The 16,609-nt window shown below is 42.1% G+C and overlaps 1 protein-coding gene and 1 long non-coding RNA gene across 6 annotated transcripts in view; one reads left to right on the top strand and one right to left on the bottom strand.

The window, feature by feature from the left end:
• The window catches only part of si:ch211-195m9.3, a 51,964-nt gene extending 48,685 nt beyond the window's left edge, over window positions 1–3,279 (bottom strand). For 3 of the 5 annotated variants that reach the window (XM_087293336.1, XM_087293335.1, XM_087293337.1), the window contains exon 1: window positions 3,125–3,266. The gene's annotated coding sequence lies outside the window, so the exon portion shown is untranslated. Of the gene's footprint in view, window positions 1–3,124 lie in introns of all 5 variants that reach the window. The other 2 variants (XM_087293338.1, XM_087293334.1) reach the window with 2 other exon arrangements.
• The window catches only part of LOC141378748 (uncharacterized), a 45,368-nt gene that overhangs the window by 1,691 nt on the left and 27,068 nt on the right, over window positions 1–16,609 (top strand). The gene's annotated exons all lie outside the window — the stretch shown is intronic.

The following is a 16,609-nucleotide window of genomic DNA, read 5'->3' as shown; positions in this document are numbered from 1 at the left end:
TAATTGAGATGCTAATGGGATTAAAAACAGTACTTAAAAACAAAACTTTTTTTTAAGGTTTAATCTGTAGTTGAAACAGGTGTGTAAGTTAACAGTTTAGAAAGGTCACACTGGCCACTGTAATAGGTACACATTGCTACACCCCCTTTTCCCTCAGAAATGCCTCATTTTTTTAAAGGGTCACGAAACACCAAAACACATTTTTTGAGCTGTTGACAGTCGTATATGTGTCCCACACTGCTAAAAACACTATTAGGACACCTATATTTCACTAAAAAGTGTAAATTGGTTGTTTTTGCGTTATTTCAAGCAAATTCGTACTTCCTGTTTGAAACGAATTTTTGAAGCTGCGTCACGGTCATGACATAATAGCGTGTATTCCAGCGTGCAGACTGGGCGTCTGTGCCAGAGTGAGTCTTATTACGTCTTACAGTGTGATGCATTAATGCATGAGCAAGGCTTGGGTCAAACCAATCAGCGCGCTCTATTGTGCAACTTCATTAATATTCATTAGCGTCACCGTGTTAACGCCACAGAGACGCCACGTTGTGTTGGCAAAACAAGCGTGAAGTGTTGTTTTATAGTTTGCTGCCATTAAGTTTCGTTTTCATTTTCTCTCTGTGAGAGCTCAGCTGGTTCACGTGTGGATTAACGGTGTACGTGACGCTCGACAACAATAACTTACGTGTCTAAGGAGGAACATTGTTTACCTGAGAGCTGTTCTCATCTGCAAACGCTGAAATCCGGATTCACTTGTAACGTTATTCTCCTCTTCATAAAGACACGGCTCTAGTTGCTGGTGATTGTCCTGTCTCTACAGATTTGGTAAGTGAGCGACCAGTGCTCTTTGTTTATTCAGTTTGTTCGTATCGAATTAAGTTAACTATTGCACTGAGTGCAAACATAGCACCGCATTTTGTGACCGGAATAACACACGCGGCTTTCTGACGCTACCTGCCGTGTGCATCTAAAGCAGGTCGCACACCAGAAGCGCCGCTCGGCGGCGCGCCGCGCAGCGCCACGCAGCGCCATCTATTTTAGAATTCTAAACATAGGTTTCTATCAGGATACACACACCGGCACCGCAAGTCGGCGGCGCCCGGCGACGGCTCAGGACGCAGTTCATTTTTCAGCCGCGCCACAGAGCGCAATCTGATTAGTTTCATGTTAAATATCATTCGAATGTGCGCGTCTGGTGTGCGATACTTTAATCTGTCATGTACGCGCCGTGTCGCGGCGCCGAGCGGCGCTTCTGGTGTGCGACCTGCTTAAGTTTCCGGGAAATGCAGAGTTTTTTTTTCTCTCATTCGCCGTGCGGTATCAAACATTGCATGAAAAATACACGCTTAGAGCAGTTCCTCGAATCAAATATCGCGTTTGTCGTGAGGGGCATGAATGAATTCCCTGAATGAAAGAGCCAAACTGCTGTTAAAGTCCAACATTTAATAATTTGGCAAATAATTCGACTACAGATGTCCATGTAGGTTAAACACCATCACTTTCTCCTGTGTGTGTATTTTGACTGAAACTCGCGCGTGCCCAAATAGACACTCCCACACCATCCCACTTTAGTTCCTCCGACACTCCCCCCTAAACAGAGCTAGACACGCCCACTTTTCTGACTTTTTCCAAAGTAGAGGTGTGAAAACACCCTGCTGAAACGAGGGGGTTTCATGGCCCTTTAAATCATAGATTCCACACTTTTTTAAAGGTAACATTAGCTTCACAACCATGATGCCCAGCTCTCTCTCCCATTCCCCTACAACCAAAGGTGCTTGACTTAATTTAACTATGGTGGCTGTTTAAGTTTGGTGAACTCACTGTCTCATTTTCTTTTCAGCTTAGCTTAGACCCTTTATTAATTTAGGGTCGCCACAGTGGGATGAACGACCAACCTATCGAGCATATGCTTTACGCAGCAGATGTCCTTCCAGCTGCAACCCATCACTAGGAAACATTCATACAGACCCATGCACACACATACACTATGGACAATTTAGCCTACCCAATTCACCTATACCACATGTTTTTGGACTTGTGGAGGAAACCGGAGCACCAGGAGGAATACCAAGCCAATCTGGGGAGAGCATGCAAACTCCACACAGAAACACCAACTGACCCAGCTGAGGCTCGAACCAGTGACCTTCTTGCTGTGAGGCAAACGTACTACCACTGCACCACCGTGGAGCCAAACTAACTTTCTTGTTCATCAAATTAGGTTGAGATGACCGGAGCTTTGTACTGTCCTGCTGAAAGTAGCCATGACAGGATGGTTACACTGTGCTTATAAAGGAATGAACAGGGTCAACAACAATGTTCAAGTAGAAAGTGAGGTTTAAGCAAAGTTCATATGGTACAATCGGGCCCAAAGTGTGCCAAGATAACATCCCTCACACCAGTAAAACACAGGCCTCAGCATTTGGATCCATATATTGTTAGTTGTTTACAACAAATTCGGATCCAGCCTTCTGTATTTTCCTGCACATTCAAGATTATATATTAAAAAGTGTTTTTTCCCTTTACTTTTCTGTGGTCAAGTTTTTATGAGCTTGCAGTATGTGAACTGTTGCTGCTGTAGCTCATCTGATTAAATTTTCATGTTTTCACAAATTCAGAGATGCTTTTCTTAGCTGTGACATCCTCAGACCTCAGTTGTAACAAGTGGTTATTTAAGTTATTGTTGTTTTTTTATCAGATTGATCTAGCTTCCAGCCACCAGGCCCTCTCACAAAAAACTAGCATGTCACATTCAAAGACATTCAGATCACCCTGTTCTAATGCTTGGTTGGAGCTTCAGAAAATCATCTTGAAAATGTCTACATGCCTAAAAGCATTAAGCTGCGGACGTTTGATTGGCTGATTATATAATTGTATCAGTTAGCAGTTGCACAGATGTTCCTAATAAAGTGGCCATGTGTGTAAGTGGGGATTTAATATTTAGCTCCAAAACCATTTTGCAGAAAAACATGCAACATGCAATATTCATGCAGCTTTAATATGATTTGAACAGAAGTGAACGTTTAACTTTGCCTTAGTATTAGACTGTCACTAAACAACACAACACATGGGCTTTAAGGACCCAAAGTTGAACATTCAAACAAATATTGCATTCTAGAAGACTTACTTGAGTAAAACCTGGTGTCTTCTTAATAAGATATCTGAATTGCAGAATCTGATTTTCAGAATGACTGCCTTTTGGTCTGTATTCTTCTCCTGAAGCAGATATAAAGACTGGCAAATATTGTCAAAATCTTCTTGAAAACAGGGACGAGAGGGGAGGGAATACGGAGAAAAAAAGCGCAAGAACTAAGCAGCAATACAAGCCCTGCCCTTCATTCAGATGACTCTTAATGCGTGATATACAAATTGTAGTACATCGGTACTATATATATATATATATATATATATATATATATATATATATATATATATATATATATATATATATAATTACATTATTCATTTTTCGGTTGGTTCACAAAAGTCTTTTATATATTTGTGCACTCAAGTAAGCAAGAATAATCAAGAGAAGACCCAACGACAGACTAAATCAAAAGACAGAAAACAACAAATCAAAAAGCATTATGTCATTGTATTTTCTGTAATGAATAGGAAACAATTAATTTATTCTATAAACTGCTTGTCCTGTAGCAAATGATCCATAATCTGCTTTAAAAAAAAATCTCAAATTGCAGTATTTTAGACAGGCATTTTAATAGAATTAGATTTAAGAGAGTTTACAGTAGGTGTCACGTTTAGCCTAACATCTCCGAGTTTCCCCTCCGATTTTAGGATTATTTTACAGTTAGGGTTTGGTTTAAGACAGGAATTATGTTCCTGAATGATTATATGGGTATTTGACGTGGCGTTCCTTTTAAATGTCACACATGCAAAAGTGAATATAAATATTATTGCCTTTAATTAAAATACAGTCAGTTTTTAGACATTTCATTGTCGTTCATAGATCATGGAGTTATAAAAAGTGCTGTGCTATAATTAGTCCTTTTTTATTTTATTTTTTGAGTAAAATCTTTATATTCTGTCATACAGGGCTTTTTAAATTATCCAAGCACAAAGTATAAAACAGCAGGCACTAAAAAGTATTAAGGGCATGTTTGAATCCACTTTTACTTTTTAAGAATGGGAAAAGTGTGCCTGTGCATGGTCTAAGGGTGTACTCACATTAGGCTTACTGAATCAGGGGACATGGATGTAATATTTACCAGGCATACAAGCACTGGCTTTTTCCAGACAGCTAGAATAGATGTGGCAAAATAGTCAAAAGTGGTCTCTGTGTGTCCTTGGTCTATGCATTCAGCTGGTGGAATAAACACAGCAATACACATTCAGATATTTGTCTAAACACACAACTAACTTCACCCGGAATTCAAAGCTGGAAAGGATGTCATCATGTGCATATATCTTCTCTATGTTTGTGTGAAGGCTATCCAGGAAGTAGAGAGAGAGATTTCTCATTCCAATCACTGGTGGCAGAAAGAGAAATACTGTAGAATCCACAACGGGACGCTGTCCCTGACATAAGGTAGCCAAAAATAGGAATGCCTGGTGGCCATAAACAGAGTAGTTGAATACCTTAACCATTTCTTCTTTAAAGCAGTTACAGGAATAACAAAACTCTGCCTCTGACTCCGATTTAAGGAAGGATTAGCAAAGACTAGTAATGTCCTATCTTGGTAGAGATTTTAGTACACAATTCAAATATGAAGCAGATTCTTCTTCCTTCTGATCACAACCTGTAAGTGTTATTAAAATAGTTACCTCCTTGTTATCTACAGCTTGCAAAATATGTATTTAATTGTGTGTTATAACATGAATTCGCTATTCACATATCGCGTCTAAAACCATGTGGAAAACACAATGTGTGCCGATGCCCTTACTGATTTAAATGTGGTTCGGAGCTTGCGATAGACTGGCATTTGTTGTTGCTATGGCTACCATCAGCTGTCCTTACACAGACGGTCAACTTTCAAAACAGTTTAACTTGTGTGTCGATTAATATTGAATGTATATTTTTGGTATTTTTTGGCGTTATGGTTAAGAAGAGTAATTGTCTAGTGTTTGAGGGCCTACTCACACTGTGCCATCCGTACCTTGCCCAGGCCCGTTTCCGGGATCGTTTGAGAAGTGTAAGTGCGCTGAATTGAGCTTCGTTCCCTTGGGCTTTGGTGAGGTACGTTTGTAATTTGAGTGCAAAACACGCCAAAGCCCGAAACTGAAAGCGAGGCGTGACTTTTAATGGATTGTTTCATATTGATTTATTAATCATTCTTACTGTTCAGTAATCGCAAACTGCCTTAGTTTATTAAAGACACAACCCCCTCACTGCACGACAGCTGTGCACCTTCAGCAGACATCCTCATTCCTGCAGCACGAGGGGTTTATGATTATGAGCGCCAAAAGTGGTGGATCTGTTCGGCGAAATATCTGACTGCGTCACCGCATCCCTAAGGACTGTTTTGTGACATATTTGACTGCATGTCTGCATATCAAACGACTGCATATCAAACGACTGAAACGCTATAACTAGAGAAATCTCTACTGTGCTGCTGAGTGACAGAGCTTCTCACTGAACAGCACAGCAGCGATGATGTAAGCGTGCCGAGGCCCGATTGTGGTGTGAGTCAGGGCCGTCAGGGGAGACAGGATGGGGGACAAGCAAGTTCGAGGCAACTGTACCCAGTGTGAGTATGGCCTAACTGCATTGTTTTAAAGGGCCATGAAACCCCCGCCACAACAGGGTGTTTTCACAGCTCTAGTTTGAACAAGTCAGGAAAGAGTCCAGGGGGCTATTTCTTAAATGTGGTTAAGAAAAGCGGGGATTAAATTCAAAAGCCTGACTTCAATTATCTGAACTAAACGTGCACACTTAAATTGGTTCCATAACAGCAAGTTGAAAATCATTTGATCTGACTAGTCTGAGTTCAGTTTAATAATCTAAATAACTGCTCGTGCACCTTTCTGTCGTGAAACCTTAAAAGTCGAGCATAGATACATCAATTATGTTTTGTGCTACCATGGCAACTTCGAGAACTGAAAGAGCTCTGAAATGAGACACAGCTGTTCACAGCGAGTGAGCCGCGAAACTGCAGATTGTTCAATAGGCTACATTAGTAGCAATATATTTTTAAATATATGCTATTATTTAGACCTATTAACATAAAATTACATATTTGTTATAATACCTAGTAATTGTGCTTGACAGCGCGCATGTGCATGAGAGAGAGAGGATTTGCCCTTACTGCCAATTGTTGCTTGCAAGGAAAAGTTTTAATGCATTGCAGGCTCACTGTAACATACAAAATGTTCTAAATGTAAGCACATAGGTTTAAAATAAATAAAGAGTCGTGCACGCACAAGTGGTGGGATTTTTAATTTGCTCCCAAACCTGCTGCAAATCGTTGCTTTCCCTTTGCCACTTGTTTCCTGCGGCCCATGAGAAAATATCTTTACATTAAAGTGGCGCTGCTGCACAGCACGTATCATCTCCGGATTATTCCACTCATTTTACAGCTTTAAAGTCATTATTTAAGAAATGTAGTCTTCTTCTTTAAATTCATCAGTGTCTCCTTACCCCCGTGCTCGCGTGAGTTTCCTCCAGGTTCTCTGGTTTCCCCCAAATCCAAAGACATGCGGCATGCGCTATAGGTAAATTGAATAAGCTAAATTGGTTGTAGTGTAGGAATGTCAATGAGTGTGTATGGATGTTTCCTAGTGAAGGCGTCCGCTGCATAAATCATATGCTGTATAAGTTGGACGTTCATTGAGCTGTGGTAACCTCAGATTATTAAAGGCACTAAGCCGGAAAAAAAAAAAAAAAAAAAAAAATATATATATATATATATATATATATATATATATATATATATATATATATATATATATATAAATATATATATATATAAATATATCAAGAGAGAGAGAGAGAGAGAGAGAGAGAGATAAGAACACCCCTTACAGATTTCTCTTTTAAATTTATATTTTCTACAGGATGCTTTACAATAATATATTTGTGCATATACATTAGACTATTCAGTACCAACGTTATTCAGTACCAAGTTTGTTATTCAGTACCAAGGTAAAAAAAAAAATATATATATATATATATATAAAGTTAATATATGTATAAAGTTAATAATAGTAAAGTTTTAATCATTATTAGGAGGTTAAGTAAATTAAAATGGCATCAGTATATGGCAAGTGAATGTTAACATTACTTTGATTAGGCATGAACTTAAGACTTAGCCCGCGCCGGACCAGGCTAGTTTCCCAGCATAAGTTGCCAGGGTAACTAAGTTTGAACTATCATAAATTTGATTTGTGAAACCAAATCCGCCATTAATAAACCTGCCTTACCAAAATAAGCCTGGCTTTTTCTGTAAGCTTGGTTTATGTAATAGCCCCCAGCACTGATTAGGTGGGAATGTTGGAAGAGGGAAAGAGGGAAGGTTTTGCATAAAAATGGGAGTTTTAGTTCAGGCACGCGCTGATTTTCACAAAGACAAAACAACACACAGACGCAGGGGAGAAATACAGTGGGCCCTATCATACACCCGGCGCAATGTGGCGCAAGGCATGGCGCAATAGTCTTTTGCTAGTTTCAGCTTGGTGCAAGAGTCATTTTGAGGCGTTGCGCTACACTGTTTAAATAGAAAATGCATTAGCGCTCATATGTGCGGCCATAGGCGTTCTGGTCTAAAACAGAAGGCGTTCTGAGGCGCACTGCTGGCGCGTTGCTATTTTGAGAAACTAAAATAGATTTTTCATTAGACCAAAACAAACCCGGTCTAAAGTCCTGCGCAGAGTTGCGCCTCGCTTACTCTCTGCTTAATACGCACAAGAGAGCAATAGGCAAATATCTTTACATATGAAAAAAATGTAAATATTAAGGATATATATAGTATATAAATATAAAGGATTAAAATATTACAAAACATATTATTTTCTAGCCTACATAAATATGAAAAATCACTGCTTTTATGTCTTCATCTCGGGAGGCTTTTTCAGTTCATTCATAACAATTTGCTTTTGTATAATGTTATTATTATTAGCAGTATTATTTATTATATCCATATTTATATTTGTTTTATTAAAAACAAGCTTAGATTTGCCCACCTGTCAGGTTTTAGACCATCTGGGGCACAGCATGTGTTTTAGGATATAACTCAGGTTTTTGAGTACACTTCGTTATGATTGTTCATTTATTCGTTTGCTGCAAATTAGAACTAAATTTAGAAATAGTTTTGAAACGAATATTTGCGCTTAACAAACGCAATTATTTATTTATAGACTAATTGATGTCTATGCGTAATGGTTTCCCTGTCCAAGAGCAAAAGTGAAAGTAGTTCCATTATCTCTCATTCTCATGCAGTAGATGCTCTGCTCTGCAGTTTTCTGTTAAAAAAAAAAACTGTTAACTGTTAACTGTTTGCTAGTAAAATGCTCAGTTTTTCCACTTAGACTTATTTTACGTCCTGTAAATAGCGAATAGTGTGTTTACATGGACATTAGTAATCAAATTATTAGTTTGTCCACTTTAACTGCATTTTGGCACTTTTACTTTTTTCATTTAGGAACATTTCATGCATGTTTCCTGTGACAAATGAGATATTGGATGCGAGGAACTGCTGGAAGAGTGTAGTTTGAATGGAATGTTTGATACCGCACGGAGTAAGAGAGAGAGAAAAAAAAAAACCTGACTATCCTGTCAGAAAATGCAGCAAAAGACCTACACGACAGTAATAGTTTGATTAAGATGTTTACATTCTAAGAGCAGCAATTACAGCAGATCTTTCAGTCCACAATATTTTAGTGATATTACTGTTGTACTATTACTTCCACTTGTTTTAATTATGGTTGGCAACACAATGTGGCATCTCTCTATCATCTGAACACTGTAACAGGTAAAAACAGTCTTTGAAGCTATCATGCATATTAATGAAGTTGTTATTCAAACCTGAAGAACGAATTTGTTCGAAATAACGCGGAAACAACCAATTTTTACTTATTTTGTGAAATATATGTTTTCTAACAGTGTTTTAAGCAGCGTGGGACACTTATATGACTCAACCTGTCAAAAAAAATGTGTTTTGGAGTTTCATTTCCTTTCATTTCCTTACTGATTCTTTGCATTGGGCTTACACATATACGCTGTGCTCTAGATGAGGCACTGTTGGTGGGCCTTTCTTTCTGTCTGGCATTGAATGCAATCAACCAATTACAACAGACTGGGTCATCGTACCAATTACCACAGATTTAGCATCATGCAAAGAAGGGGTTTGGGAAAAAAAATCAAATAAAAAATAAATCGCTGAACAAATCATATGTGAGTCATTGGCATAAGGTAGATATAATTGCATAAGACATGAAAGTGTTTTTTTTTTACTTTGCATGCATATCAGCCTGGTATCCTAGCCAAAACCAAAATATGACTTTTTATAATGCATAACAGGGGCACTTTAAATAATGCTTACCTGCATGTTTTGAGCCAATTATGTTTATTAAGCTGATTTGTATAATGTAAACATGTCAGTTGGATTATGTAAGCATGTCAATGTCACGGGTAGAAGAAGGAGTGAACTCAAGTGCAGAACACAAAGTGTTTATTAAGGAGAAAGTCTTTGCAAAGAAACAAAAATGTGCTGGGGGAGTGCCGTGGAAAAACAGTCCAGAAACAACGGGAGACTCGTTCACTGGCAGCCCTGGACACAAATATGGGGTAAGTAACAGACCGTTATACACACACACCAACGACAACAGACTGACAAACATGAAGGGAAATGACGTGCTATAAATAGGAACAAAGGGATGAGAAACAGGTGGAGCGAATTACTCCGATGACCTGTGAATACTAGAAAAGCAGGTGACTGAAGGTAATCTGTAACCTAGAACTGGAGAGAGTGAGAACACAAGGTACGGTGACAGTACCCTCTCCCTCAAGAACGCCCCCTGGCGTTCCCTGAAGACTCACCATGGGTCTGATGAAATTGATCAATGAGAGAGCGGTCCAGAATGTCCCGAGCTGGGATCCAACACCTCTCCTCCGGGCCATACCCCTTCCAGTCTATCAGATATTGATACACTCTGCCCCTCCTCCTCACGTCCAGCTGGCGGCGCACTGTGTAAGTAAGTGTACCCTCAACTAGTCTGGGAGGTGGAGGAGCAGAGGTTAACGGCTGTAGGGGGGAGCGAAAAATGGGCTTTATTTTAGACACATGGAAAACCGGGTGAATGTTTTTAAACTGAGGGCTTAATTTGAGTCGAACTGACCCTGGACTGAGGACCTTGACGATGGTGAAAGGTCCAATGAATTAAGGTCCCAATTTACGTGAGGGAAGTCTGAGAGGAATATCGTTAGAGGACAACCAGACTTTCTGACCACACACGTAAAGAGGGGGTACGGAACGGTGGCGATCCGCAGATGCCTTGTTTCTGTCGCCAGTCCGGATAAGGGCTTTCCTGGCAAGCCTCCATGTTTGGAGACATCTTTGAATGAATGCCTGGGCAGAGGGAACAATGGCATCTGGTTCTTGAGAAGGGAATAGAGGGGGTTGGTAGCCTAAACAGCACTGGAAGGGAGACAAACCCGTAGACGAGACCGGGAGGGAGTTATGCGCATATTCGACCATGGTTAATCTGGAAGACCAAGACGACGGTTCCTCGGACGCAACACAACGCAGGACCCTCTCCAGTTCCTGATTAGCTCGCTCAACCTGGCCGTTAGTCTGTGGATGGTACCCTGAAGAAAGGCTAGCGGTTGCCCCCAGCTGTCGGCAAAATTTTGACACAAATTGGGGACCCCTGTCTGAAACCACGTCAACCGGGAGGCCATGAATACGGAAGACGTGGTCCAAGATAATGGCTGCTGTCTCCCTCGCTGAAGGTAATTTGGGGAGGGGTATAAAGTGTGCCGCCTTCGAGAATCTGTCCACCACAGTGAGGACTACTGAATTGCCACTGGATGGGGGTAACCCAGTGACAAAGTCTATCGCTATGTGTGACCAGGGTCGCGAAGGGACGGGCAGTGGCCGGAGAAGCCATGCTGGGGGTCGATTCGAGCCTTTAGCTACTGCACAGACCGGACAAGCCAATACAAACCGACGAGTGTCAAGAATAGTGCCCAACGAGCCTGACGAGAATTGAGACGTTTGGCTGATCTAATGTATTCTAGATTTTTATGGTCGGTCCAGACCACAAAAGGAACCCCCGATCCTTCTAGCCAGTGACGCCACTCACCCAATGCCAACCTGACAGCCAGTAACTCCCTGTTCCCGATGTCGTAATTTCGTTCCGAAGGTGTTAATCGATGGGAAAAGAAAGCGCAGGGGTGTATTCTGCCGTCCGACGAGGACCATTGGGATTAAATAGCTCCCACACATACTTCTGACGCATCCACCTCCACCACAAACTAACGAGATGGGTCTGGATTACTTAAAATAGGTGCAGAAATGAAACGTCTCTTTAATTCAGAAAAGGCTGTCTGAGCCTGGGGTGACCACTCAAATCGCTTGTGGATGGAGGTAAGATTAGTCAGAGGTAGAACAACCTGGCTAAAATTGCGAATGAACCGCCTGTAAAAATTGGCAAACCCCAGAAATCGCTGGACCGCCTTGCGACTGTCTGGGGTGGGCCAATCTGCAACTGCTTTCACTTTGGCAGGATCCATTCGCACTCCCTCGGGCGACAGAACAAACCCCAGGAACGAAACCGACTGTGTATGGAAGTCACACTTTTCCACCTTGGCGAAGAGTCGATTCTCCAGCAGCCGCTGGCGTGCTGGACATGTTCCCGTTCATTCTGGGAAAAAATCAGAATATCATCAAGGTAAACGAACACAAAACGATTTACCATGTCCCTGAGCACGTCATTGACGAGTGCTTGGAAAACCGCCGGTGAATTGGAGAGCCCAAAGGGCATAACGAGATATTCAAAATGACCAGTAGGGGTGTTAAAGGCGGTCTTCCATTCGTCCCACTGCCTAATCCGAACTAGGTGGTAGGCATTGCGGAGGTCTAATTTTGTGAAGATGGTTGCTCCCTGCAGGAGTTCGAAGGCCGATGACATCAGTGGCAAAGGATAACGATTCTTTACAGTGATGTCATTCAACCCCCAATAATCTATGCAGGGACGCAAGGAACCATCCTTCTTCTCCACAAAAAAACCCCGCCCCAGCTGGAGAGGAAGAAGGACGTATAATACCTGCTGCTAGAGAATCATGGATGTACTTCTCCATGGCCTCCCTCTCAGGTTTAGACAGAGAGTATAAACGCCCCCTAGGTGGAGAAGTGCCAGGTAAAAGATCAATAGCACAGTCGTACGGGCGGTGCGGAGGGAGAGATGAAGCCCGGGACTTACTGAACACAGGTCTCAGATTATGGTAAACGACAGGTACTCCAGTTAGGTTCACTTCCTCCTGCAACATAGAAAAAGAAGAAAGGGGAGAACAAGCAGAGCCAAGACAATGAGACAAACAATAGGAACTCCAAGAGGATACGGAGCTAAGAGTCCAATCAATCTGTGGATTGTGCTTAACTAGCCATGTGTGACCCAAAACAAGGGGAGCAGTGGGAAAGTGAATAAGGAGAAACTGTAACTGCTCCACGTGATAGCCTGAAAGTGTAAGAGTGAGGGGAATGGTGCAGTGGGTGATATCAGCCAGGTGAGAGCCGCAAAGTGTTTTGGCTGAAATGGGGTTATCCAGGAAAATCATAGAAACACCCAGCCGCTTAGCTAAGTCTAAGTCCATAAAGTACCCTTCAGCTCCTGAATCGATTAAAGCAGACACCTGTTTAATGGAACCCTTAACATGTATCCAGGCTTGGAGAGACGCCCGGCCCCCAGACAGTGCACGTATATTCGTGGCGCTCACCGTCAAACTGCCCTTAGCTGGCTTACGCCGCTCTCTGATAGGGCAAGAGGCCACCTGATGCCCCGCCTCCCCGCAGTAGAGGCAGAGATGGTTGGAAATGCGGAAGCGACGCTCCATCGCCGACAAGCGGGCTCTTCCGATCTGCATCGGCTCCTCCTCCGAGAACCCCGACTGCTACTTTCGCCCCGGTGTTCCTGGGAGAAAACTCTTCAACTCCGCCTCTGCGATGACGCGCTCTGAGAGTGATTCTGTTGTCGACCCGGATGGCGAGATCGACGAGTCTGTCGAGAGTAGATGGCAGCTCGAGCGAGAAGATCTCGTCCTTGACATACTCTGCCAGGCCGTGAAGAAAGTGGTCCCATTGGGCTTTGGCATTCCAACCGCTGCTCGCCGCCAGGGTACGGAACTCGATGGAGTAATCCGCCACCGAACGCTCCGCTTGTTGAAGCGCCGTTAGCGCCCTCGCCGCTTCGGTCTGCAGCGGGGAGCGGTCAAATACCTTCTTCAGTTCGTCAGAGAAGGCCTTGAAGGAATTACAGCACGCATCTTTGTTGTCCCACATTGCCGTTCCCCATTCTCTGGCCCGGCCGATCAGGAGAGTTATCGTGAAAGCCACCTTGGAAGTCTCTGTGGGAAAACAAGATGGCTGGAGCGAGAATGTGAGGGAGCACTGGGAAAGAAACGATCGACAGGAATCTGGCTCACCAGAGTAAGCGGCGGGTGGATTAAGCCGGGGTTCAGCCTGTCGTGGAGTAGTTATCCTCTCTTCCGGCGTGGGGTTCGCCGGGGGATCTGGGGAAGCCGCTGGAGGGCTCGGGAGAGCGAGCTGTAGCTAATCGAGGCGCCCGGCGAGCGCGACCAGCTGTTGGGACACCTCCACAAAAGCTTGGTGGGAGGCAGCGATCTCCTCTTGTTGTCAACCCAGTAATGCGCCCTGTTGGGCGAGCGCTCGGCGAATGTCGACATCCTCTGCTGAGTCCATGATTTGGTCAGTCTGTTCCTGTCACGGGTAGAAGAAGGAGTGAACTCAAGTGCAGAACACAAAGTGTTTATTAAGGAGAAAGTCTTTGCTAAGGAACAAAAAACCCAATCGGGTGAGTGCCGGGGGAGTGCCGTGGAAAAACAGTCCAGAAACAACGGGAGACTCGTTCACTGGCAGCCCTGGACACAAATATGGGGTGAGTAACAGACCGTTATACACACACACCAACGACAACAGACTGACAAACATGAAGGGAAATGACGTGCTATAAATAGGAACAAAGGGATAAGAAACAGGTGGAGCGAATTACTCCGATGACCTGTGAATACTAGAAAAGCAGGTGACTGAAGGTAATCTGTAACCTAGAACTGGAGAGAGTGAGAACACAAGGTACGGTGACAGTCAAACGTGACAGGTAACCAGTACACCGATTTTGAGTTGTTTTAGCAGTTTATTCATTTTTGCACATGTTGGATTGTGAATGCAAGGTATACTGTGTCATTAATATTTTGTATACTCCAATACATTCTTGTCTTGATAAAGCAGAAAATATTGTCATCAACTCAAGCAGTTGATGCAAAATCATCCACAAAAATAAAAATGTGCTCTGTTTGCAAGTACTGTAAAGAAGTGATAATTAAGGGTGTAACAATACGCCTTTTTATATTGAACTGTTCGGTACGAGACTTTCGGTTCAGTACACATTACAAACCGAACAATATATTTCAGACTAACATCTAAAAAGATAAAAGAATGAGTACAAAATATAATGTTTTCAGTGCAACAATGCTCAACATGGCATCCCAAATGACATAGCAGACAACATGCTTCCTTCCCGCTGTCATGTTAAACAGTAGACCATCGCTTTTAAACTCGTTAAATGCGTTTCCCAGTTCAGTTGAGAAATGTGTGTGTTCTGAATCTGGCTCAGGTGTGGTTTAGTTGGCCGGCCATGGCCCGGTTGGAAGAGGTGTGCCAGAGCTTGATTCACTTGGACTTTGGTGCAGTACACTTGTAGTGTAAGTGCGAAGCATGCCTAAGCCCGACGCTACATCATTTTTAGGGGACTGCTTCATATGGTTTCATTTATTATTCTTACTGTTCAATAAATGCAAACTCAGTAATTCATTTTCTTTTCAGCTAAGCCCTCTTATTAAACAAGGGTCGCCACAGTGGAAAGAACCTCCAACTTATCCAGCATGTTTTTACGCAGGGATGCCCTTCCAGTTGCAACCCATCACTGAGAAACATCCATACACACCCATTCACACACATACACTATGGACAATTTAGCCCACCCAATTCACCTATACCGCATGTCTTTGGACTTATAGGGGAAACTGAAGCACCTGGAGGAAATCCACGCAAACATGGGGAGAACATGTAAACTCCACACAGAAATACCAACTGACCCAGCCAAGGCTCAAACCAGTGACCTTCTTGCTGTGAGGCGAACATGCTACCCACTGTGCCACCGTGCAGCCTGACCGCAAACTGTCAGTTTATTAAAAGACACAAACCCCTCACTGCACGTCAGCTACACCTTTAGCAAACCTCCTAATACCTGCAGCACCAGGAATTTTTTTAGTGTCAAAAGTGGTGGACCTGTTCGGTGGTGTTTGACTGCGTGTCACTGCATCCCAAACCACTAAAAATAATACAAAAAAATTAAAATAAAGCAATCTCCACTGTGCTGTTAAACTGAACAGTCGCATCCTCGATGACGTACAGTAAGCATGCTCAGGTCCGACATGTAAAAATGCAATGTGAGTGCAGGCGGAGGGGGAGAGGGGATGAGGGATATCACGCTTTGGCACGGTTCAAGACAACTGTACCTAATGTGAGTGTAAGTAAGTTCTATTTTTAACTTTATTGCATTTTTATAGTTCTGTTATTTGTTTTTTAACTGCCATGTATGTTACAAGTGCTATTATGTGTTTAGTTGGTTATTTCCAAGTCATGTAGAATGGGGTGTCATGTTTTGTAATGTTATGCTAATAAAAGGGATGATAAGAATCATGATTTGCATAACTGAATTGGCAAATCGTGGCGATATACCATCGGAAAAGCTATTTATGTAACACGATGTGTTCTACCTGTATTACTTACAAACACACATTTGTATGCAATGAAAAATTAATTGTTCAAGTGCGTTTTCCAATCTCCACTGCTGCCATACTCTTCCTAATCAAATTTTTGGGCATGTGACCCTCTGACTTTTGAGCTAAATTAATTTCATAATAATTCAATCGGTTATGTGCTGCATCCTTATAACCTTTTGATTTTTGCTTTGCTCTTCCTGGTAAAAAAAAAAAAAAACAGCATATGCTGCTGATGCAGCTAGTTTGCTGGTCCTGACTCCTGAGACCAGCATCTAAAAATGCCGTACCAGCACATGCTCTTTATTTATGTATGTATTTATTTATTTTTACACACACTTCAATCAATGTGCATAAATTTGGCTTAATGTTGGAGTTTTGAGATTCACATATTTAGTGAGTGTCTATAAATTTCAGCATTTAAAACAGGAACAGTATGAGAGATTTCATAAAATCATGTTTAAAGTGATCATATAAGTATCCGGTATAACTTGCGTCTCTTTTTTATATCTTGGATATTTAAGGAAAAAACTAAAATTATATTTTTCTCTACCAATGGGAGTAACTGATGTTGATGTTTAATTGTTTTTCAGAAACTGAACAATATACTGTTAAGTATCAGTGTATTAGTTCCAGATTACC

The sequence above is a fragment of the Danio rerio genome, chromosome 18 (assembly GCF_052040795.2).
Source record: "Danio rerio strain M-AB ecotype USA chromosome 18, GRCz13ab, whole genome shotgun sequence".
NCBI classification, from domain to species: domain Eukaryota; kingdom Metazoa; phylum Chordata; class Actinopteri; order Cypriniformes; family Danionidae; genus Danio; species Danio rerio.
The sequence above is the reverse complement of the archived record's forward strand: the minus strand, read 5'-3'. Positions and strand labels throughout refer to the sequence as shown.